The sequence below is a fragment of the Equus caballus genome, chromosome 26, assembly GCF_041296265.1.
Source record: "Equus caballus isolate H_3958 breed thoroughbred chromosome 26, TB-T2T, whole genome shotgun sequence".
Taxonomy (NCBI): Eukaryota; Metazoa; Chordata; class Mammalia; order Perissodactyla; family Equidae; genus Equus; species Equus caballus.
The window spans coordinates 11,381,366-11,406,589 of record NC_091709.1 but is presented as its reverse complement, the minus strand read 5'-3'; the positions used below and the strand labels follow the sequence as shown (position 1 = coordinate 11,406,589).

General features: G+C 35.1%; 1 protein-coding gene across 6 annotated transcripts in view; it reads left to right on the top strand.

Moving 5' to 3' along the window:
• Positions 1–25,224, top strand: part of CADM2 (cell adhesion molecule 2) — a 1,006,464-nt gene that overhangs the window by 820,993 nt on the left and 160,247 nt on the right. The window contains exon 1 of one of the 6 annotated variants that reach the window (XM_070252476.1): positions 4,542–4,755. The exons of 4 other annotated variants lie outside the window; for them this stretch is intronic. The gene's annotated coding sequence lies outside the window, so the exon portion shown is untranslated. Of the gene's footprint in view, positions 1–4,541; positions 4,756–25,224 lie in introns of those variants that run through there. One more of the 6 variants, XM_070252475.1, reaches the window with a different exon arrangement.

Genomic DNA, 25,224 nt, shown 5'->3' with positions numbered 1-25,224 from the left:
TTTATTTAGCAATAGCGGAATAACCATTGTGGTCCTCACAATTAGGGCATATCTTATTTTCCTTGTAATTACTTCAGTGCTATTTGTTTCTGAGTGCTTATCAAGGAAACACAATTTTATAATTACATAATAAAAGCAAGACACAGCATCTACCTAATTAGCTAATTCTAAACTCTTGGCGTCTTGTATTTTGTATACTTTCCATAGAACACTGAAGGTGAAATCTTAGGGAAAGTTCTTGAGCTGCAACAATTTAAATATCTTTCCAGAATATTTCCAACTTTGTGCCAACATAGTCTACATTGTGGGCAGTGGTGGCAATGTTTGTTTCCAAAATGAAATAATATAAATTTATACTCATTCTTTTCTAGAATAATCATAGTAACTCACATTTTTTTCATTATGTAATTATTACTTTCAGTGAGTCTGTCATCACATATGAACCATTGAAGATTTTAACTTTATAGAAAGTAGATAGGAGCCACTCGATATGAAACTACTCTTTATAGACTGTTTTGTCTAGAAGATGAAATGCAAAATATATAACTAACACATTTGAACTTGATTTCATTTTTCGGTGAATGAGAACCAATTTTCTCTGCCTTTTTTTCTTACATATTCTTAACTAAGATAAAATATTTATTTAATTATTTTATGTTGAAAATTGGTCTCAGTTTGTTGAAAGAATGCCTTCCATGTTGAACATAAGAAATGCATTTCAGTGGAGCCAGAAGTCAAGAATAAATTATTTTTGATGATGAATATCATTTCTCAAATGCTTTTTATTTTATTGTAAATATTTTAAGAATACAAAAAAGTATAGTGAATTATGAAACAAATATCAGTGTTCACCCTATCCAGCATCGTAAAGATTATGTCATTTTGCAATATTTGTTTCTGATTTTATATATGAACATAAAATACCACAAAAAGAAGTCCCGTGTTTCCTCATTCTTAATCAAGTTATTTTCATTCTCTCACAGAAATAGTCAAGGCCCTTAATTCGGTGCTTACCATTTTCTTGCGTGTTTTATGTTGTTGCTACATATGTCTGTATCAACAAGCTATATTATTTTGCATCTTTCAAACCTTATAAGCAAAATTGCATTGTATGCAACTTCCTGAAACTTGGCTTTCTCAATTAGCAGTGTTTTTGAGATTTATCCATGTTAATTCAGTATTTACAGTCATTTATTTTCTGTGCTATATACTATTCCTTCATAGAAAAATACCATAAATTATAAACCAATTTTGTGTCCATAGAAATTTTGCATTTTAAAAGTATTATAAGAAATGTTCTTGTACATGTGAGAAAAATTTCAGTAGCATATCTACTTGTACTTGGAATGGCTCAGTTAAAAATTGAGAATGTCTTCAACTTTTCTAGATATTCACCAGTTGTTCTCTAAGGTATTTATACCAATTTATACTCCTACTAGCAAAGTATAAGAATCCTGTGATTCCATACCTTAGCTGTTACTTGCTTATACTATCAAGCATTTAAATTATTGCCCATTCCAAAAGTGTAAAATAAGTAATTTACATTTTTCTGACTACAAATGAGTTTGACAGTTTTTATTTTACAAATCTTGGTTATTCTACTTTTTACTCTTGTCTTTGCTTATCCTTTGCCCAGTTTTGTTAAGAGTGTTTGCCTTTTTCTAACACATTTGTTTTTATGTGTCCTGGATACTAATCTTTTGTCAGTTATATGTTTTGATAATATCTTATCTAGTTAGTAACCTGCCATTTACCATTTTCTTCTTCCAATTTCATTGAGATATAATTGGCATGTCGTTGTTAGTGCCTCCAGTTGATTCCGACTCCTAGCAACCCTGTGTACAGCAGAGTGGAACCCTGCCTGCTCTTTTTGGAGCATCCTCTCACCTTCTAGCACTATATAAGATAATGCTCCTCTGCTATTCATAGTTTTCATGGCCAATTATTTTGAAGTTGGTGGCCAGGTCCTTCTTCCAAGTCTGTCTAGTCTGGAAGCTGAAACTTGTCCACTATGGGTGACCCTGTTGTTATTTGAAATACCAGTGGCAAAGCTTTCAGCACCACAGCAACTTGCAGCCACCACAGTATGAGAACAGACAGATAGACAAGTGGTGTGGGTCCCTGATGGGGAAATGAACCCAGGCCATGGTGGTGGGAGGATGGATCTTAACCACAGGCCACCAATAATCAGCATATGGCTGCCCTTTATCATTTTAATGCGTCTTTGGTTGAACTGAGGTTGTACATTTTAATGTAGTCAAATTTAGAAATGGTCTCCTCTGGTTTGTACATTCATATTTTGTTTAAGAGAGCTGTTTCTGTTTTGAAGTTATAAAGACATTATTCCACATTTTCTTCTGAGAGAACTGTTTACCTGTAGACATTTTATTATTCATTTATTTATACACAAATTATTTATGGAAAGAGAGTATGAAATGATAGGGAGGGGGTTGAAATTTTGGAAATAGTGGCGACAGAAGGCCTGCCTGAAGATGTGAAATTTGAGTAAAGACCTGGAGGGAGTGAAGGAGTCAACCATTTCTGCAGGGGTAGCTTTTGAGTGAGAGATAAGGCAAAGTGGCTGCTGAACGAACAAGGATAAAGTAGCAAGAGAATGGACGGTAGACCAAATCATGAGAGCCTTGAAGATCAAAATAAGGACTTCTAATTTTACTCTCTGTGAAACAGGAACCACTGAAGGGTTCTGAACAAAAGAGTAACATATTCTGACATGTTTTAATAGAATCACTTGGGATGCTGTGTGAGGACAGACTGAAGGGGGGAATCAGAGAGACATGATTAGCAATCCAGGCCACGTGTCAGGGCGGCTCAGTCCATGGTGAAAAGCATAGAGGGGGCAAGAGGTGGTGAATTTCCACATATTTTGAATATGAAGCTGCCAGCATTTGCTGATAGATTTGGTACCTGATGAGTGAAAAATAGAGGCAAAATTTCTTCTGCCAAAGCGACTATATGACTGGAGTTGTTAACTGAGATTTGGAAGACTAAAGGACCTGGTTAGGGGAGGAAATGCTGTCAAGAACTCTGCTTTAGAAATGTTAGTTCTGAGCAGCTTTTTCGGCATTCAGTAGAGGTGTCAAGTCAACTAAATATATAGGTCATAAATTCAGGGAAAAGGTCCAGTATGGAGATCTAAATATGGAAGCTAGCAGCATATTGATGGCATTAAATCTATGAGATGAGATGAAATTATTTTATATGCAGATTAGAGACATGAATAGAAGAGTAGATTGAATTCTATTTAACTCAAGTGTAGTCTTGCCAGGAGAAGATATTGAAGTAAATGAGTGATGGGGAGGTTGCAAATGTGCCCCCAAGGACCCAAAACAGCACTTGATAATACATATTTTCTGAATAAATAAATTTAAAAAGCAGACCATGAACTCCAAGCTGAATAAGACAGGAAGTGGGGGCATGAAAAGAATGGATGACAGTGAAAGTGTCATAGGATCACAGGATTTAAGGTTCTGGTTAGATTAAAGAAGTCCCAGAGGGCTTCACTGGAGAAGTGGGTTGGGGATCAGAAAGCAGGATGTGTGGAAAATACGGAAGAGCTGCCCACATAGCTTATGATAAAGTAAAGAGCACATCCACAGAGAGGGGCTAAGGAAGGGTGAGAAGGAAATCTTCAGAGGGCAGGAAGTGGAATGATCACCCTCATCAAAGTGAAAATCACTAGCTCCCTTCTGTTCCAAGATTTATAAGTTTTATCATGAATGCTATTAATTTCATAAAATACTTTAGTGTATCTTTTGACATAGTTATAAGCTTTTCCTCCTTTATTTTTGTTGGTATGCCAAAATACATTGATTTTTCTGTACTTATAAACATCTTGCATTATTGGAATAAACCCAAATTGGTAAGTATGTATTATCTCTTATATATACCAGTGAATTCAGTTTGCTAAGTATCTTATTATTCTTTGCATTTATGTGCATGAAAGATTAGCCTATAGCTTTCCTTTTTAAAGTATTTCTTCAGTTTTGGGAAAGCTTCAGCAATTATCTGTTCAAATAATACTACTGCATCATTTAGTTCTTCTGGACATACTATAGTATTAGGTATAAGTTGGGGGCTCTCTGCTTGTCCAACTGCTGTCATTTAGATATACATAAATACAGTAATATATAATCTAGTGCACAATAAATATAATTCTTTGTCTTTTTGAGCTATTTGCTACTGAATTCCTCAAAAATAGCTACAAATTTGACAATTCTATTTTTAATTTCGGTGACTGTACATTCTAACAATATTTAAAATTACTTCTTTTTATGTTGACCTGTGTTTTTTTATCTCATTTCTGCCTGTTTTCGTTTTGTAATTTCTTTGCTTGATTTTAACGGAGATTACTCTTTCACTTATTACTGGGGGCATCTTAAAATACTCATTTTATATTCTTAGTCCGACTGAGACATAGTATTTATGCAATTTTGTTTTGAATATTCTTCCGCAGTGGGGGAAGTTTTTTCCTGCCTCCCTCCCTCTTTTTCTTCCCCCTCCCACCATCCTCCCTCCTGTGCACACACTTTCCTGTCTTGAGGTTGTATGTTATCTTATCTCCTATCACTTAGCTCCCTGGGCTCCCAGCCCAGAACCACTTTTTTTTTTTTAAGGCATTTCGGGGCATGATGATCTATTAGAGAGCCGACTTGCTCAGGTCTTGAGTAAAAGGCTTCGCCTGTGTGCTCGCAGCCTGAGACCTGCAGATTGTTTGAAGCCACAGCCCAGACGGTGGTGAGTTTTATTTTTAGCTCCCTTCAGAGTCAGGGAGCCTCACTCTAGGCCCTGGCTTCGAGAACTTTCTATTCCTGGCCTTTTTGTCTGAGAGCACTTTGCTACCCTCTCCATTTTGTTATGTGGGCTTCTCTGCTTGCTTTATTCGGAGGGCCAGTTTGTGTGTCTGTTGTTGTTTTCTTTATATTTTTAGTATTACTATGTGTTTGCAGTAAATGTGTTGAGTCAAAATATGAACCCCTGCAGCCTCTCACCTGGAAACCCTGGCATATCTGAATCAGTTTTTCCTGATGGGCTGCATATTTGTGGGTAAAATATAAAATGTGACCCAAACAAGTAACTGCATATTGAACTATATAGGCATTTGCAGGAAAAACATTTTTGAAAACTTTGCAGTTGGATATTGAAAGGAAAGTTTATTTCTGCCAGATGGGAAGTATAATTTCTATTTAAAGGAATATGAAAGAGTTAGCCTTTCAAAATAATAGGATTTGTAACCGGGAGGTTTGTAGGGGGACCCCCAGGTAGAGGGAAACTTGAGAGCAGAGGCCCAGGAGTGGGCAAGTTTGCAGGTGTCTGTTGACTGGGTATATTTATGTGAGAAAGGCAAAATCAGCGTGGATGGGCAGAGCAGGCTATGTTTGTGAATGTCGAAATACATGCTCCTTTTCTGGGCCCACCTACCCTGTTACTAAGAATGTTGGTCCCTTTGCTGAAGCTAATGCTGGACCTTTTAGTCTCCTACTGCATGTCACTGCCCATCCATGGCCTAACTCCCCATTCAAAGTTTCCAAAATGGTTTTCTAGCCTCATTACATTCCTTTTTAATTGCTTTCTATTCCCAGCTCTGATTTAAGAATTTTATGCTGCATTATCATCCACTCGTTTTCCTGTTGCTTTGTGATTATCACCTACATATTTTATATCTGTATGTTTAATCTCCTCCAAATAAATTAGAAGCTCTTAAAAATCAGTCGAGGCACTTAACGACTTCTTTGGAACTTCCTCCATACATATTCAATGTTTCAAACAAGTGTTTTAATTAATAATTTATTTATTTGGAAGAAACATATATCCGAAAAAGGAATCCACATTCTAGGTGTTCTCTTTATTGTTGTTTTTCTCAGTTTGTCTCAATTCCTCTGTGCCTTCTTTCACCAGGACTCTCCTACTCTCTCTCTGCCTGAACGTATAAATATGTCTATGTACACACACACACACACACACACACACACATACACGAACACATTTATAGTCTGAATAGTAAATCAAGAAACAGCCATTTCTAAGAGGGGTATTGTATAACTTTTCATATTCAAACTATAAATATATTCAAACTATATTCAAACTATATATTCATATATATATTCTATATATATATATTCATATATATTCAAACTGTATATTCATATATTCAAACTATAAATTTCATTTTTTTTTTCGGTAAAGACAGCATCTTAGAAAGTTAGAAAAGTAAGAGGTCCTTAAAATCATCAATGTGGTACTTTGATATATGTATAAAGGGTAATAACTATGTCTAAGACAGTGTTTGTGTCTATGTGCTGTCAATCACCTTCCTTCTTTTATTAGTCTCAGGTAGAAGATAAACAATAAGACTGACAGCTTTGTGTCCTTTGCTGTGTTGCGTCACCATCACAGACAAGACAGTATTATGTCATCACTCAAGTCTGTCACATTTGGTGTATCCTTCTTGTTGGTGTGTCCTTCTGTTTTCTTCATAATCCTCAGAAATAACTACACAAACCACCTATTGATTATATATCATTATATTATGAAAATATTTCCTAATAATATGATGTCCTCTACTGCAGGTGAGAGTGTTTATGCTGCTGCCAAAGCCCCCGGAAACAGACAAGCTGAGTGTTTAAAAACATTTCCTCAGTGAAAGAGTAAATACAACAAGATATGTGCATTTTCTTTTGCAAAATAAGGAGAACTGTAGTGAATTTCTACACCTGTGTAACATGGAAGTTAAAAATAGTGAATTTTAATATTTTTAACATACAAACTTTTTCTTTTCTTTTCTGGAACTTCATCTACTTCCACATTGTCTATTTCCACATTTTAAACGGGATTTTGTGGTATGTCTATTGCTAAAAAGCAATATAAATAAATTAAACAGCTCTACAAGTAGTTAATAATCAATTTCAATAACCATATAATAAGGTACCAAAAACATGATTTGCTGTTTATTTGCCATTATGTTTTTAAACTAGATATATTATAACTTAGCTAATGGAAATGAGAAAATTCAGAAAAGTGAAAAGAAGCAGGAAAAAAATCATCCCAAAGACTCCATTAGGTATTTTTTCTTCTTTGTCATAAAATCGATACCATACTGAACACTTAACTTTTTAACCTTCTATCTTCAATCAGGATTATATCATTTCCCTGTGTTAAAAGTCTTCATGCTTATATTATGAAGTCTTTTCAGTATTCCATCCAAAAGTTTGTTTCTTAATATTGGATATTGTTTATTTATACTTTTTCATTATTATAGATAATGTTATGATGACTATTTTTTGTGCATAAATCTTGGTTAAAATTGGAATAACTTCCACTAGACTGGAGAGACCATGTCAATGCTCTCCTATAATTGACAGCCTGTTCTCCTCATTTTCTTCCTTTCTGCAGTAAAATATTTTCAAACGGTTTTCTTAAGAAAAGGAAATAGGTGGTATTTTTCTGAGACCTTGCATTTCCAAGAATTTTATTCTGTTGCAATATCATGTGGAAGATAAATTGGTTGGTTACAAAATTTTTGCCTTATAACCTTTCGTCCTCAGAGTTGTGATGAAATTGCTCCTTGCATTTCAGGGATTTAATAGCTTTTAGAATGAAAACACAGATTAATTTTAGCAATAGAATTCATTCTAATGTGTCTTTACTTACAGTTGTCAAAGTATTATTTTTCTCAGTAATTTCTATGTGCATGTGTATATATATACAAAAACACAAAATATATACACACACACACACACAGACTCCAGATGTAGCGTCTCTTGTTGCCTGTACTCTCCCTTTTCTCTCAAGTTGATTATCTACATCGTAGTCTCCATTTTTCACTACATTTATGTGGCTTTGACTGCTTTCTTTACTTTGCACTTTAATTCCTTTGTATTTTTAATCTATCTTCATCTCCATTTTTTTATTGTATCCTGCTTTCATGATATTTCAGATTATTTTTCTTATGTATCTTTCTGCCCTTTTTAAATAGTGTTTGTATCTTCTTGTAGCCTACCAGGGTTCTAAACATCTGTTTAATGATTTTTCTGGTTCCTGTAGCAAATCCCAAAGTAATTATTTGGGATTATGTCCCTTTCTTTTGATCAATAGTATTTTTATAGGACCCATAATGTTTTTTATTTAACTCATTTTTGTTAGTTACAATAACCCTATCTATCTTCATTAACAAATAAACTTGCAAATTTCAGGAATTAAAGGCAATAGAATTTTAATAGCCTCTGACGTAGTGTTCAGTGCAAACATTTTTAGCGTTTGCGGCATTCCGCTCTGCAGGGGTCCGGGGAGTCAGAATGCCTGAGTTTTGTGGCGTTGTCATGCCTGGAGCCCGGGAAGCCTCCACCTCAAAACAGGAGAAGGAGGAAGAGAAACTGGAGTAGCTCTCTCTTCTTAAACACCTGAGCAATGAAGTGACATAGGTCACTTGGCCTACATCCCATTGGCTAAATTTAGTCACATGGCTTTGCTCCAAAGTGAATGGTTGCTGAGACAAGTCGCGCTTCACTGGGCAACTACCTCCCAGATTTAAATATTGAATGGAGAGAGCAGTTTTTTTTTTTTTTTAGAAAGCTAGTCATCTTAGCCTCATTCATCCTTTCATAGAGAGAGATCTACCCAGATCTAATGCATGACGACATTCAATATTTGAAGATTACTTTCAATTCCATTCTTATCTACAAGTGGATGGTAGATCAATATGTTAGCTCCTAGCACAATCCGCAGTTTCTAGCTTGTTTAATCACAAGTGGCCCTGTAGATCTCAGATGGCATCTCAATTGTCCTAATTTCCCTGAGGTCTCAGATATTCCTAAGAAAGAAGAGTTGAGTCCCACTGTAGTCCTCATGGTGCATGGCTACCAAAGCTCCCGCTGTGTCAACCTTCTACCTACGTTGTATTTGTGAATTCTGAACGTCCTCAAATACAAGATACCACTACCACTTCCAGATCCAATTTGGGTGGCAGGTTATTGCTTTTATTTGGCTAACTAGTTATGATAACATAAGATCTCTGGGGCTCAGTGGGGACAGAATTCTGGTTGTTTTGAAAAGCAGCAATTATTAAGTATTTGAAGGCATTTTTTTTTTTTGGTCCGGTAAAGAAATCCAAGAAAGTATTTGCATAGTAGGGCCTTTCTAAGTGTGTTGCAGAATGTTCAAAGAAAATACAGTTTTGTAGCGGATAACTTCTAACACGTATTTTTTCTTATTATCTCCTGCTATTTTGTACACACTTCCCTTTCATGCAGTCCTCATTGTATCAGAGAGCCAGGATCTTTTCCACAGTGTAGGCTGGTTGTTGGGCTGCCTCAGTCTCCAAGGCCAAGTCAAGCTCAAAGCCTGTAAGTGCAGATCTCAGAGCTTCATATGAAAGCTGTGGAGTCAGCAAGTACAGGAAGGAGCCTTTGAAACCGTCCATATCACACTATGGTTTTCTCTCCTGAGAATTAGCAACAGTAGTGTGTTCAGTGCTTTCTCCCTGGGTTTCAGAAGGCACTGCTACAGTAGATCTCATTTCAACCTAGCTACAAGGTAGGAATTCAATGTTACTGCTGAACCATTATACTTAATGCAATAAAACACAATGTGCTCTTTTATTAGAGATTTCACATGATATGGCTAATTTGATGTATATTTCTTCACATCTTTTCAGTAAATTGTGGAATACTACTTGTGTGAATTAGTGAAATAAAAGTCCTTTCTATACTCACTCCTAAAAGCCTTTTATCAAATTAGCTTTCATCAGTCACTCCTCATGCGTCCTAGGCTTCTCAGCATCACTCATTTTAGTTGTACATTGAATTTTTGTCCTATCTTATTTTAAATTGCACCTTTTATTTATTTAGTTATACAATTATTTATATATACAACATATATACATACAAGTATATTTATATAAATGTGTGAACCTATATGCAATATAAATAATTGTATAGATACTATTTATATATAATACTATACATATAGTATGATATACACCTAAAATTTTCTGAAATTTTATATTTCCGTTGTAGTGAGATAGTGAGATATGTTGCCTCTTCTTTTTTACAGCCACTGAATTTGTCTGCTTTTTGCTAAACTCTGTTATAAGCAAAATTTGAGTGCCATACATTTTTGCACATTGACAGACTCCTAAAAGCATATAATTTGAGCTCACACTTTTTAAAAACCAATTTATATAACTAGGATAAAGAAAAACTAAACTACATGATGTAAAGAAAGAAAATTCAAACAGTATAGGAAATACTTTAATTTAAACTTAGAAAGTAGGCTGTTCACCCTTCAAATTCCACATAGTATGTTGTGATTTGGTTTGTTTTTGCTGAGATTTATTACGTTCCCACTGAATGTTTGATTTATGCAAGAAGATATTTTAGAGACAACATTCATGATCAATGTTAATTCGCTGATTTTTCAGGCATAGTATTTACTTTTTGGAAGATTCACACACAACTCCTCCCAACAAGAAAGGGAAAAATAGTAAGAAGAGGAGAAATTGAGGGAAGGAAGCAAGATCAATATTAAGTTGTTAAACTTTCAGTCACAAATATGTATTGGCAATGAAAAATATCAGACACGTTGCACAGAAATATAGGGACTATTATTAATGAAATCTACATTATATTGATGTCTTTTACGGCTGTGCCTGAATTTAAAAAATATAAAAATGCTGTTCTTAAATGTATTAACAGGTCCCTAGATTTTCAAACTTTGTGTACTTAGAATTTATTTCACCTACTAATTAGGTTATCCCCTAAATTAAGGCAGAACTGTGAAAATTTAATCTAATTTCAGGCTGTAGGAGATGAGATTTGCAATTATTATTAGAAATGTACACAACATAGTCTTGGGTTGTTTTCTTCTTCTCTGCTACAAACGCCAATTCAATGCTTTCTCAGGGTGTGGGGCCATGGAGAGATACAGGGTCACAAAGACTGAAGGATGGGTTATCTATCTAATGAAGGCAGATGTTTTTCACTCCCAGTGTACCTTTGTTTACGCATTTCCATAGTAGCATGACATGTAATCTTCTTGTCTGTTTGATATAAATGCTCAATGAGAGTTATACCACATGGCTACATATGGTGGTTTTATGGTGGCATGTAAAAAAGGAATTTCATATTTCTATGAGACCAATATACTGTAGATTGTTGGAAAGAATTAAAGCTTACAGAAACTGTTTAGTTCAAATACCACGTCATTTTCTTGTTCTATGAATCCAGGCAAATTGTGAGCTGTATCAAATTGTGAACTGTATCAAATGCTGAAAGAATTTTTTCTCAAGGAAAATAAGAAATAATATGACAAACACCTCAGGAAATATTGTTTTGAGAAGCAAACAAAATATTCACAAACCTTTGTTTGTGGGAGATGAGGAAGAAAAGTTTTACCATATAAGCTCTTTGAAAATGTACATCAGAATTTTATAGTTATTACATTTTGATGATTACTTATTGATAATCCTCCCTCATGAAACTGCCCATATTAAACGTTGAACAGACACGTGTAAAAGCAAGTGAGTGGTGTCTGGTTAGGATGAGGCTTCTAGTAGATGTGATCTTTATTCTCCAAACTAGAATGTAGTTGTATATACAGCAGCATTTGAGTATTAGGTGTAATTAATAAATCATAATTGAAATTTTACATTTAGAAGTTATTTAAACTTTGAGGTGTAAAGAAAATTCTCAAGACTAAAGTTCCTAAAATTGGACTTTCTTACTTTTTTTGCAAGACATGTTTTATTGGTATGTTACTACTATGAATGGCATATTTACTGGAGTTTTTTCAAGTCCGGAGTATATCAGGTCAGCAGATGGTTGAATCTTTTGGCATTTTAGGTCTGAATTTTATAAACTAACCTGTTGTGTTCTTATGCCATCTGACAAATGGTATATTCTTTTCTCTCTAATCCATTTTTTGAAGAGATAGATACACAATTAATAAGAATCAAATGCCTCTTAATTTTTATCCAGGCAAGATGACATTGGGGAAAGAGGATCATCTTATGTAAGATACTTTATATGCTGCAGTTTTGTATGTACACACACACATTTGGTCAAGCACTACTATTTTTCTAACTCACTTAAAATGGATTTTGTCAGGTAGGCTGTCACTGTAGACTAGTCATGGGTATGTGCTTCCTCATGACTTCATGCCTTGCTCTCCCTAAATTCTTGATTTTGTATTGTTTGATGAGAATAGTTAAACGTGGGAGAAGAGAAACCATTGTGAGAGGATGTATACTAATTTTCTAAAGAAGGAATTTTGAAACACACGATTATCTGAGCAGTTCTTGTTGAATCATTAACTTGTAAACGACAATATTTTCAGCATAAAAGTCAGTCGAATTAGAGCTATATATTAAACACAACATGTAATTCACATAAGACGATTTTAAAATATGGATCAATAATACTATTAATAAAATTAAGGTATAACATTATTTGAAAACACCTTAAAAATCTACTGAAGTTTTTTTAATAGATGAAAGCATACATAGAATATAATATACCGTTGACTTAGTGATTCCTGATCACTGAAATCAAAAACTATTTATGATGGAATAAATTTATGAATTGAATTTATGATTGAAAGTAAGAAGTGTTACTCCTAAGCAAAGTTCAAAGGTAGATTCCTGAAGTCATTACAAGGGACTTCAAACGTCACTGAGGACATACTCTCCTGCAGTCTGAGAAAGACATTTAAACATTCCTGGCAGGAGACCAGGTAGCTCCTACTTGAGCAAAGTTTTTGACAGAGCTCACTGTTTCCTGAGCTTACTCAACACAATTGTGAAGAGCTCAACAAACACAAAGATAGTCTCTAAATTAAACACAAATAAATTTCTTACTAGCTTCTAACGTTTAATAGATTTGAGGAGAATAAATATGATCTCCCATTCCTGTGCCATTAACACTTCCTCTACTTTCAATGTTCTCCTTTCCAGTGAAAACTTTCCCAGGGTTAAATATATATATATATATATATATATATATATATATATATATATATCATATATGGTTTACAGGCTTGGGATTACTTTTATTCTTTCTCAAAATGTACTATGCAGATTGTCAGAGAGATGAAATTAATGTGTCCTGATAAGACATGAATGAGGTGTGTGTGTGGTAGCAGCAGCATTTTCCTTTTCCAACATTTGTCTTAGTGAAAGTTTGAAATTTTATTTGGAATTTTCAAATGAGGATTTCATATTTTACAAGATTCTATCATTCTATAAAGAAATTGTAGAACTTTCTTCATAATTAAAGCTATATTAGTTTATTTAAGAAGATGTATAGAATCTTCTTTCAAATTGACATTAACATTAAAATGAGTGAATATTGCATATTCTATGTGAAAAATTTACGCATATATGTACACAATTAATGCACACTTATAATGAATATAAACCATGCTCAATATTTTTTATGCCAAAAATTTAATTTAGTAGATAATGAACAATAATTCACCTCCTGTTTTCTAAAACTAGGGTCATGCTAGTAGCTTAGCGGATGACACAGTCAATAGAAAATAATGATAGTGTTACTTCCATAGACATTTCTTCTTTGCTGAATCAAAGGCAGTGTTGAAGAGAACATATTCATGAAGAATAGATTCATAATTATTTTTCACAATTTAGTAACATAGAATTTTTTTGTATCAAAACACACCAAAATGATGACTCTGCTAGTGAAAGTAAATTGTCTACTGTTTTCCAGCATTCCTGGAAATCTATATTAATTTTTATATAGAAGCATTAGTGCATACAGATATAGCGCTACAAATAAGCCTACTGTGCAAGGCAGATGCTGCCAGCTGCTCACCAATATCTCCCCAGCTTGTGCGTACAGCTCGACTGCTTTTGCCAGCCTCCCCTGAAGTATGGCCATCTGCCTGAACACGGAGTGGAAGCTGAAGTGTGTATGCTTCAGTATGTCTCCGCCATTACGATTTCTTACACATGCTTCCCCTGTCTCACTTTCTCTCAGAAGACTTTTACAGTCACAAGTTGAAGATGGAGCTGTGTCCCTGATGCTTCTGTAATGTACACTGCCCTTGAGCAGTCCTTTACTATTACACGTTAAAGAAGTTTCCTGTACTTTAAGCCACTGAAATGCAACCCTACATCCCAAAGCAAATCCATATTGTAAAATCAGTGGCTATAATAATATCTAGGTGGTTAGCTAGAGATATAAAGAAGACAAGTTTATTTGCTTTGGCTTTACAAAGTTCTTTCTGCTGTATGGCATTGTCGAAGTTGGAGTAAGATAAGACTACTTACTATCTTTAAGAGAAGGAGTAAATTTTCAATGTCTGAATCCACAGATTTAGAAGATTTACAGGTATAGGGCACTATAAAGTATAGGATGGCAACTCAACTGTCAAATTTTTAAAATTTCAGTTACATAATTCAAATTCTGTTAAAATGTAGAAAGAGATTTAGAATGGAGTCTTAGAAAAATGTTTTGTTTGAATTGTGAAAGTATTTATTATATTTTATTAATTAATTTATTTATTAGAGATTGGCACCTGAGTTAACAACTGTTGCCAATCTTTTTTTTTTTTCCTGCGCTTTTCTCCCCAAATGCCCCCAGTCCATAGTTGTATATTTTAGTTTTGGATCCTTCTAGTTGTGGCATGTGGGACACCGCCTCAACATGGCCAATTAGTGGTGCCATGTCCGCACCCAGGATCAGAACCCAGGGCTGCTGAAGTAGAGCTCGAGAACTTAACCACTTGGCCATGGGGTCGGCACCTATATTTTATTTTTTAATTTTGATCTCTATTAATGATATTTTGACTGTATATAAGTGGGAAAAAAATCTAAATATTTAGAACTTAAAATCAAAAGCTGCAAACTTCTTCTAAATCAAATTTTATAAAATAAAAATTTATCAGGTGCAAGAAATCTATTAGAACATAAAATTTTCAACGTCGTTGTCATGGTCACATGTCATTTTTTTGGGATCATCCTCTCCTTACTTACCTTACTCTATGTGATGATTCACCAGGTACACCTGCCATTTTGTTTACTCATTTGTGTTTTCACTTGTTTATTCACTCACTTATCCAATAGAGAGAATGGTAATTATATTCAGAGCACTATGCTAATCACTGTGGGCAGTAGGAAGCAGTCTCATCCATGGCCAGATGCTCCAGGAGATACCATCTAAGACGACAAAAGGTACATATCAACATATAAATAATAGCCCATATAATGTTCACTTTGAATCTCTCATTGGCTCTACAAATGATGATTGAGCTTCACGTGTATTCCTGCCCTGGAAGCCTAAAAGAAGACATGAATGTGGTTGGAGGTGGACAGCATGGGAGAATTTACCAAGAAAGCGATATTTTGATTAGCTTGAATGATAAGTATGACCTGGAGACACGCAGATGGAATGTATGCCTTCAGGTAAAGAGGCATGGATTACTTGAACACATACGTGAACACACACTCATGTGTTTCTGTATTATTAGGCATTTTGAGGAGGAATGGGGAAATAGTCTAGAAAACTAAGCACATTTCAGATCTTTAGGAGGTTACGTTACACGACAAACAGTTTCAGTGCTATCTTATAGACGTGATAGTAGGTTAGGGATAGAGGTATATTTTGTAAGTGGTCTAAGTTCAGGGCTTTAGGAATTTAATAGAGAAAAGAGTAGAGGAGTTTTCTTCAGGACAGATCACGAGGAGGACACCCTGAGGAAGAAGGGAAGGCTTATCAAAGACGAGAAGATTGGAAAACAACTATCAGTTTACATTCATCCCTCAAACACATTAATAAATTTTCCATGCCCAAGTGTATTAATTTTTAGTAAATTTTAGGGATGGTAACATTTCACTTGTTTAAATGTTTCATAATAACAGATTACAAATAAGGAATGAGAGTAATGACCTTTTGTTTTCATACACTTGAAGTAAGAAAAGCCGGGGTTTAAAAATTGAAATTCTACCACTGGAAAAACTTCTTTCAAAGAGTGACACAGTTTCCAGATTTATTGCTTGGATTCTGTTTGCATTTCTATTCTAAAACTCCATTTACTATGGTTTCAGTAAAAATTCAGTCCAGGCTGGAACTTGGTAGACTAAATATCAGCTCTGGAGCAATGGTTGTTTTTACCAATTTTCCAGAAGATTGATTTAGATTGTTTGATGTTGTATTATTGTAAAGGAACAAAACAGAAAAGCATTCACTATCTTGATATTTTATTCTGTGTGTGTTAACTCCTTTCTTTCTAGCAATCCAAAGTACTATTACAAATAACACATACTGGTTATAATCAGTATATGATTATACTATTAACAAATGAAGTATTTGGGCTATTAACAAATAAAATAACACTTTTATAATGAGAATAAGTGCTACATTTCCTTCTCTATCTTATCTGTTTTACAATGTCTAGAGGCATGTTTGACCTCATACTTGTCAATATACCAATTGTAAGTTCTGACGAGTTAAGCCTTGAATCTGTGACCCATTTGAAGCTTTATTAGAGCTTGACTTATTTTTCCTTTCTGATTTATGAGAATACAGATTTAATTAGTAGAAAATTCATTGTGGTATACCAAAACAAAGTTCATTTCCCTGAAGCTTTAACTTTTAGTCCTAGTTCTTGCCGTTGGGGATAGTAGAGATTTCAGCTGAAAAAACAGGGGCTAGCAGATTGTGTGAGTCAATTTGGTTAGTCGTCAGTTCTAGAGAAAGCAGTAGGGGCAAAGCAGAGTAGGCAGTAAGCGCAGGTCTAGGCGGCCGTGTGCAGAGAGCAGGTCTGTTGCAGAAGCTGGGAAACAAAACAGAGTGCTGGTCTAGGCAACCTTCAAACAAGGTCAGAATCAGGGGAAGGAGTCTATTTGCAGGCAGCAGGCAGCACAATAAAACTTGACACTGATTCAAAGGCCATGGGCAGTGATCTTAGATGCAGGTTTCCCATGGAAAGAACTTGGTTTATTGTACTCGCACATCTGGATTCCCTAGAGGAATCAAGTGGGGACAACTGGGTAGTAGGGACTTGAGCTAAGAGCAAAGAGAAGGAAGGATGACACGTCTATGGTTTTTGAAATCCCATCACCTCAATGATGTTAAATTTACTTTACAAAATGGAACTTATTGGTTGGATAACAAATGTGTTATAAAAAGGTGTAAATGTATACAATGATTGTTTTGGCTAAAGTCCTATGGGTGTAAGATGGTGTACTTTCAGAAACAACGCTGAGAATTTAAGTAGCCAAGATGACACTTGAGATGACATCTACCATCTTGATGTAGGTTTTTCCTTTAGTACTGTCTATAAAATATAGTGAATTATAATGATAAAATCATTTAGTCTATAATGTTCACTTAATAGGTGAAATTTTCTAAAATGATGTTAATATGTAAAATTATAGATTATATGCACAAGATTGATGATCCACCTATTAAATTTAATTCAATAAATTATTAACAGGCATCCATATGTACCAAAATATGTGCAAGGCCTTGTGGGAAATACAAAGAGATCTAATTCTGATTTGGAGAAGTTTTAGGTCAAATAGGTGAACTAAGAAAAATTGCAAAAGCCATGAAGTTATTTGCTGCCTTTTAATAATCTCTTAAAAGTGATTACATAATGAAATATGTTTTTTATTATTTAAGCACGCTAATGTGTGACATGAATTATTATGCACTGGAAACCAATTTAAAGATACTCGAAAATGTTTCTGGCAAGAAGTATGTGATCACTTTTATAAATATCATAACATGTAAGGCAGGAAAACTATTAAATGCAAGTATGCCCAAATTGCTATCAGGTTCTTAAATCAATAACATCAGGTAAATTCAGTAGTACTAATGTTATTAAGTTTAGTTTAAAACTACGTAATTAATATACAACATATTAACTATGCAGGTAACTTTTGGTAGAAATGAGTATAAAATGTGACTCAATCCTCCAATAATTGTCTTAGGAATTTTTCTTTTACTTAGCATGAATCCCAAATATGCATCTGTATGATAGATGAACTATTTAGAACCAATGGTATATTGGGAAAATAATGTTTATCCAGAGTGAAGTACGATTTAATAGATTCCGACTCAATAAGGTCAGTGCTCCTTATTTGCAGCTGGGATTAAATGCTCCAGAGCTCAGAGTTCTGAATCATTAAATCCCCTCACCTGGGTGGCAGGCCCCTAAGAGCTGGTGAGGCAGGACCCAGAGCAGCCTACTTAACCCATTAGCTCACCTGTAATCTCTGGGATGGGTCAGCAATTGCCTTTCATTCTTTGTTACACATACTCATTTCTTCTCTTCAATTATTCCTAGGGTAATATTTAAAATCTTTCTGTTTTTCAATGAAATGTTTCAGTTTTTATTTTTTCAAAAGATATTTAGATAACGGTGAACATTCTGTGTTCTCAAAGGAAAGCAACTTTTATTTTAAGATTGAATTCACTTCAACTGACAATATCACAATTCTTTATTCAGGTTCACTATCTATCTGGGGCTTACTATGTAGAAAACTTAAATAATACAGATCGTCTCTGATTAGCTGCTATCTTTTGTGTTCATTTGGAAACCGCACGGTAACATGACAATAGCTTCAGAGATCATTCATTCAGGATTTCAAATCATTTTCCAATGAACTATCACTTTGTTAAAAATTTTCATAGCATGATGTTTCTAGCTCTTTTATGCGCAACAGGGTCTAAACGGGACGCTTTCTTTCTTCTTTTTTTGACTTCTCTCCCATGGGGGAGCCTGTGGAGATATATTGAAGAGGACTTCCTCGTTCAGTGCTTTCTCACTCCGCTCTTATCATCTGCAGACAGAGTTTGGCTCTGAGTCTCAGTTCAATAGCCCTTCACTGAATACCTCCCGTGTGGATAGTGATGGAGCAGGGTGCTGAGATGAGCAAGACAAGGATGCTGCTCGCAGGGAACCCACTGAGTCATATTATCCCTCTTTGGACTATTACAGTTTTTCCTTTATTTTTTCATATTTGAAATGCTATGATAGAGAGAACCACAGATGTCATCATAAGTATTTTAAACTTGAAAAGATAAATGCTGTGGATGCAAGATTTGTTTAAAATGCTCAGTCCAGTGAGAATCTCCTTAGGTAGCTCTTTTGTTTTGGCAAATGAATTATGGAAAAAATTTACACAAAAAATAATCACTTTATTAATTGTGTCAGTTCCCTGGTTCTTGGGAAAATTTTTCAGGTTTTGAATATATATTCATATATTTCAGTTCTCTAAACCATGTTTCTTATACTTTCACTCAATTATGATCGCCACTTAACACTCTGCAGACTGAGGCACACAACATTTAAGCTACTTGCTAGGTTCATATGGTTAATCAATAACAGTGCTTACATTAAAATGCAGACATTCTGCTTTTCAGAGCCTACCTTTTAGTCAAGGGTGATAGTGATCATAAAACAACCCAAAATATCACGTGATTTGGTAAGCTGAGTCAACTGAGACATTTCAGGCACTAAAACATTAAGGTTCACATCAGGATTCCAAACCTAAGATATTTTAATAATATCTTTGTAGATTTATTTTAAAGCCCTTTACATACTACATGATATCATTTACTTCACATCATAATCCAAAGATGGGAATAAATCAGGAATTATTATCCACAGGAAACCTGAACTCAGGTAAGTGCCAAGAGTAGGTCTTTTGATTCCAAAGTCAATACTTTCAGCTTTACTCCATGCAAATGATTTAAATATGAAAGTTGTACATCTGTATGTATTGAGCAATTCAGTTTGACTTCAATGATATCATATAGTTTCCACAAAAAAATTTGACAAAAAGAGAGTTAGATTCCTTTTGCCAAAATTCATGAAAATTGTTAAGTTCTGTCTCTCTGTCAGTGGGCCCTGTGTTAGAGGAAATGAAATTGAACACAGTGGGTGAGGAACATGTTTACTCATACAGTATCATGGCAGAAACCTGAGGTTTTCCCTTTTGGTGCCTTCTTTTTTTAAAAACCAAGAAATGCGTGATAAATATTTTTTTAAATAAATCACAGCTTTGAAAAGTGGTTGATATAGCACGAGGTCCTATTGGGGAAATAACAAATCTCTGTCCCACTGTTTTCCTCTACCAACTGAACAAGGCATATATATCAGGGCATGCAGAAGATAGAGGATGAAATAGGCATTTAAAAAAAATGTCTGCTGTTTCCTAATGGAGTCACAGACACAATTTCTTATATTCAATAAAAATCAGTTTCACAAATACCTGCAAGTTAACAAACAAAGTAGCGGAGGGACTGGAATCATTAACCTGTTATTTGAATGTGTGGGAAGAAGGTTTTTTAAAATGTATCTTAAATCATGAAAATTTAGAATTTTCCTGAATATTGTATATTTTATAATTGCCTGCTCTCTCTCCCAAAGCAAATAGGGAAGGTGCAGGTAATTTAAGAATATATGGCACTTGGGATCGCCCTCTTGTTCTGTGACAAATGTGTACATGAATTTTAAGCTTTGATATCTTAGTCATTTCTCTACTCCCTCAAATGTGCAGAGCATTTTTTAAATGAGGTTTGTTGTAGATTCATACCCTGTTGTAAGAAATAATTCAGAGAGATCTCATATACTTTTCACCCAAATAACATCTTGCAAAGATACCACCACTAAAAAATTGATGTTGATATAGTCACTAATCTTATTTGGGTTTCGCCAGTTTTACGTGTGCTTATTTGTGTGTGTGTGTGTGTGTGTGTGTGTGTGTGTCTCTTTAGTTCTACACAATTTTATTGCATGTGTAGGTTCATGTATCCATCACTACAGTAAAGATACAAAAAGGTTCCTCACCACAAGGATCCTTGTGCTGTCCTTTTATAACCGTACTCATGTCCCTCCCAATCTCCTCCTATTTATGGAGTTTTTGAGTATCACTTTGTATATTTTATAAGTAGTTGTTCTGGGTATTGAAATATACATGTGTGGCTTATCTTAGTGTACTAGTAGGAGTGTTCTATCTCTTTGAGCAAAGTATGGAAACCTCACTTCCATTATGTCTTTTTGCCCTGCCCAATTCTTACTTGTCTTGAATATTCCTTCTGTATACATTGAAAACTGCATCAGTTGATAGTACAATTTTTGTTTCAGCCATCATATAATTGAGAATGCTCGGGAGAAGAAGGGTAGTCTGTATTGTATTTACTCATATTTTTGTTCTTTCAGTTGTTCTTTCTTCCTTCTTGATGATCCAGGAATCCTTCTTTTCTGTTTGAAGAAACTTGCTTTAGCTTTTCTTTAAGACAGATCTGCTAGAGACAAATGTTCTTAGTTTTCCTTCTTCTAAGAATATATTTATTTCCCCTTGATGCCTGAAGGTTAATTTCACCGGATAACAATTCATTCTTGACAATTCTTCTCTTTCACCACTTGAAAAATGGGCTACTCCCTCTGGCCTCCATGATAAATAAGAAATCTATTGTCATTTGAACTGGTGTTCTCTTGTAGGCACTATGTCTTTATCTCTGGCTGCTTCAAGACTGTTTTTCTTTGTTTTTGAATTTCAGAAGCTTAGTTTTGATGTGTCTTGATATGAACTTCTTCGGGTTTATCCTCTTTGAGATTTGCTCGTCTTCTTGATTCTGTACATTTATTTATTTTGCCAAATTTGCAATATTTTCAACCATTATTTCTTCAAATACTCCATCACCTCCACTCTCTCTCTTCTTCAGAACTCATATGGTACCAATGTTGGATATTTTGTTACTGTCCCACAGGTCCCTGAGGCTCTGTTTTTGTTTTTTACAATCTATTTTCTCTCTGTTGTTCAGATTGGGTGAATGCTATTTCTCTGTCCTTAAGTTCACTGATTCTGTCCTCTGTCATCTCCACTGTACTGTTGAGCCAATCCAGTGAGTTTTTACTTTGGTTACTGTGTTTTTTATTTCTATAATTTCCATTGTGGTTCTTTTTTTTTTTTTTTTTTTTTTTTTTTTTATTAATGTTATGATAGATTACAACCTTGTGAGATTTCAGTTGTACATTTTTGTTAGTCATGTTGTGGGTACACCACTTCCCCCTCCGTACCCTCCCCCCACCCCCCCTTTTCCCTGGTAACCACCAATCAGATCTCCTTCTCAATATACTAATTTCCACCTATGAGTGGAGTCATATAGAGTTCGTCTTTCTCTGACTGACTTATTTCGCTTAACATAATACCCTCGAGGTCCATCCACATTGTTGTGAATGGGCCAATTTCGTCTTTTTTTATGGCTGAGTAGTATTCCATTGTGTATATATACCACATCTTCTTTATCCAATCATCAGTTTCTGGGCATGTAGGCTGGTTCCACGTCTTGGCTATTGTAAATAATGCTGCAATGAACATAGGGGTGCAACGGACTCTTAGGAGATATCTGATATCAGGTTCTTAGGATAGATACCCAGTAATGGGATGGCTGGGTCATAGGGTATTTCTATTTTTAACTTTTTGAGAAATCTCCATACTGTTTTCCATAGTGGCTGTACCAGTTTGCATTCCCACCAACAGTGTATGAGGGTTCCTCTTTCTCCACAACCTCTCCAACATTTGTCGTTCTTGGTTTTGGATGTTTTTGCCAATCTAACGGGGGTAAGGTGATATCTTAGTGTAGTTTTGATTTGCATTTCCCTGATGATTAGCGATGATGAACATCTTTTCATGTGTCTATTGGCCATATTCATATCTTCTTTTGAGAAATGTCTGTTCATGTCCTCTGCCCATTTTTTGATCGGGTTGTTTGTTTTTTTGTTGTTAAGTAGTGTGAGTTCTTTGTATATTATGGAGATTAACCCTTTGTCGGATAAGTGGCTTGTAAATATTTTTTCCCAATTAGTGAGCTGTTTTTTTGTTTCAATCCTGTTTTCCCTTGCCTTGAAGAAGCTCTTTAGTCTGATGAAGTCCCATTTGTTTATTCTTTCTATTGTTTCCCTCAACTGAGGAGTTACAGTGTCCGAAAAGATTCTTTTGAAACTGATGTCAAAGAGTGTACTGCCTATATTCTCTTCCAAAAGACTTATTGTCTCAGGCCTAATCTTTAGGTCTTTGATCCATTTTGAGTTTATTTTGGTGTGTGGTGAAAAAGAATGGTCAATTTTCAATCTTTTGCATGTGGCTGTCCAGTTTTCCCAGCACCATTTGTTGAAGAGACTTTCTTTTCTCCATTGTAGGCCCTCTGCTCCTTTGTCGAAGATTAGCTGTCCATAGATGTGTGGTTTTATCTCTGGGCTTTCAATTCTGTTCCATTGATCTGTGGACCTGTTTTTGTACCAGTACCATGCTGTTTTGATCACTGTAGCTTTGTAGTATGTTTTGAAATCGGGGATTGTGATTCCGCCGGCTTTGTTTTTCTTGCTCAGGATTGCTTTAGCAATTCGCGGTCTTTTGTTGCCCCATATGAATTTTAGGATTGTTTGTTCAATTTCTGTGAAGAATGTTCTTGGGATTCTGATTGGGATAGCATTGAATCTGTATATTGCTTTAGGTAGTATGGACATTTTAACTATGTTTATTCTTCCAATCCATGTGCAAGGGATGTCTTTCCATCTCTTTATGTCATCGCCTATTTCTTTCAAGAGAGTCTTGTAGTTTTCATTGTATAGATCCTTCACTTCCTTGGTTAAGTTTATCCCAAGGTACTTTATTCTTTTCGTTGCGATTGTGAATGGGATAGAGTGCTTGAGTTCTTTTTCTGTTAGTTTATTGTTAGTGTATAGAAATGCTACTGATTTATGCACGTTAATTTTATACCCTGCTACTTTGCTGTAGTTGTTGATTATTTCTAATAGTTTTTCTGTGGATTCTTTGGGGTTTTCTATGTATAAGATCATGTCGTCTGCAAACAACGAGAGTTTTACTTCTTCGTTACCTGTTTGGATTCCTTTTATTTCTTTTTCCTGCCGAATTGCTCTGGCCAGCACCTCCAGAACTATGTTGAATAGGAGTGGTGAAAGTGGGCACCCTTGTCTTGTTCCTGTCCTCAGAGGGATGGCTTTCAGCTTTTGTCCATTGAGTATGATGTTGGCTGTGGGTCTATCATATATGGCCTTTATTATGTTGAGGTACTTTCCATCTATACCCATTTTACTGAGGGTTTTTATCATAAATGGGTGTTGGATCTTGTCGAATGCTTTCTCTGCATCTATTGAGATGATCATGTGGTTTTTGGTTTTCATTTTGTTAATATAGTGTATCACGTTGATTGACTTGCGGATGTTGAACCATCCCTGTGTCCCTGGTATAAATCCCACTTGATCATGGTGTATAATCTTTTTGATGTATTGCTGTAATCGGTTTGCCAAAATTTTGTTGAGGATTTTTGCATCTATGTTCATCAGTGATATCGGCCTGTAGTTCTCCTTCTTTGTGTTGTCCTTGTCATGTTTGGGGATCAGAGTGATGTTGGCTTCATAGAATGTGTTAGGGAGTTCTCCATCTTTCTCAATTTTCTGGAACAGTTTGAGGAGAATAGGTATTAAGTCTTCTTTGAATGTTTGGTAGAATTCTCCAGAGAAGCCGTCTGGTCCTGGACTCTTGTTTTTGGGGAGGTTTTTGATTACCGTTTCTATTTCCTTACTTGTGATTGGTCTATTCAGATTCTCCATTTCTTCCTGATTCAGTTTGGGGAGATTGTAGGAGTCTAGGAATTTGTCCATTTCTTCCAGGTTGTTCAATTTGTTGGCATATAGTTTTTCATAGTATTCTCTTATGATCTCTTGTATTTCATTGGTATCTGTTGTGATTTCTCCTCTGTCATTCCTGATTTTATTAATTTGCGATTTCTCTCTTCTTTTCTTGGTGAGTCTGGCTAGGGGTTTGTCAATTTTGTTAATTCTTTCGAAGAACCAACTCTTTGTTTCATTGATCCTTTCTATTGTCTTTTTTGTTTCAATATCGTTTATTTCTGCTCTTATTTTTATTATTTCCCTCCTTCTACTGACTCTGGGCCTTGTTTGTTCTTCTTTTTCTAGTTCTGTTAGGTGTCGTTTGAGGTTGCTTACGTGAGCTTTTTCTTGTTTAGTGAGGTGAGCCTGTATTGCGATGAATTTCCCTCTTAGGACTGCTTTTGCTGCATCCCAAATGATTTGGTATGTCGTGTTCTCATTTTCATTTGTCTCCAGATAATATTTGATTTCTTCTTTAATTTCTTCAATGATCCATTGTTTGTTGAGAAGCGTGTTGTTTAGTCTCCACATTTTTGCACCTTTCTC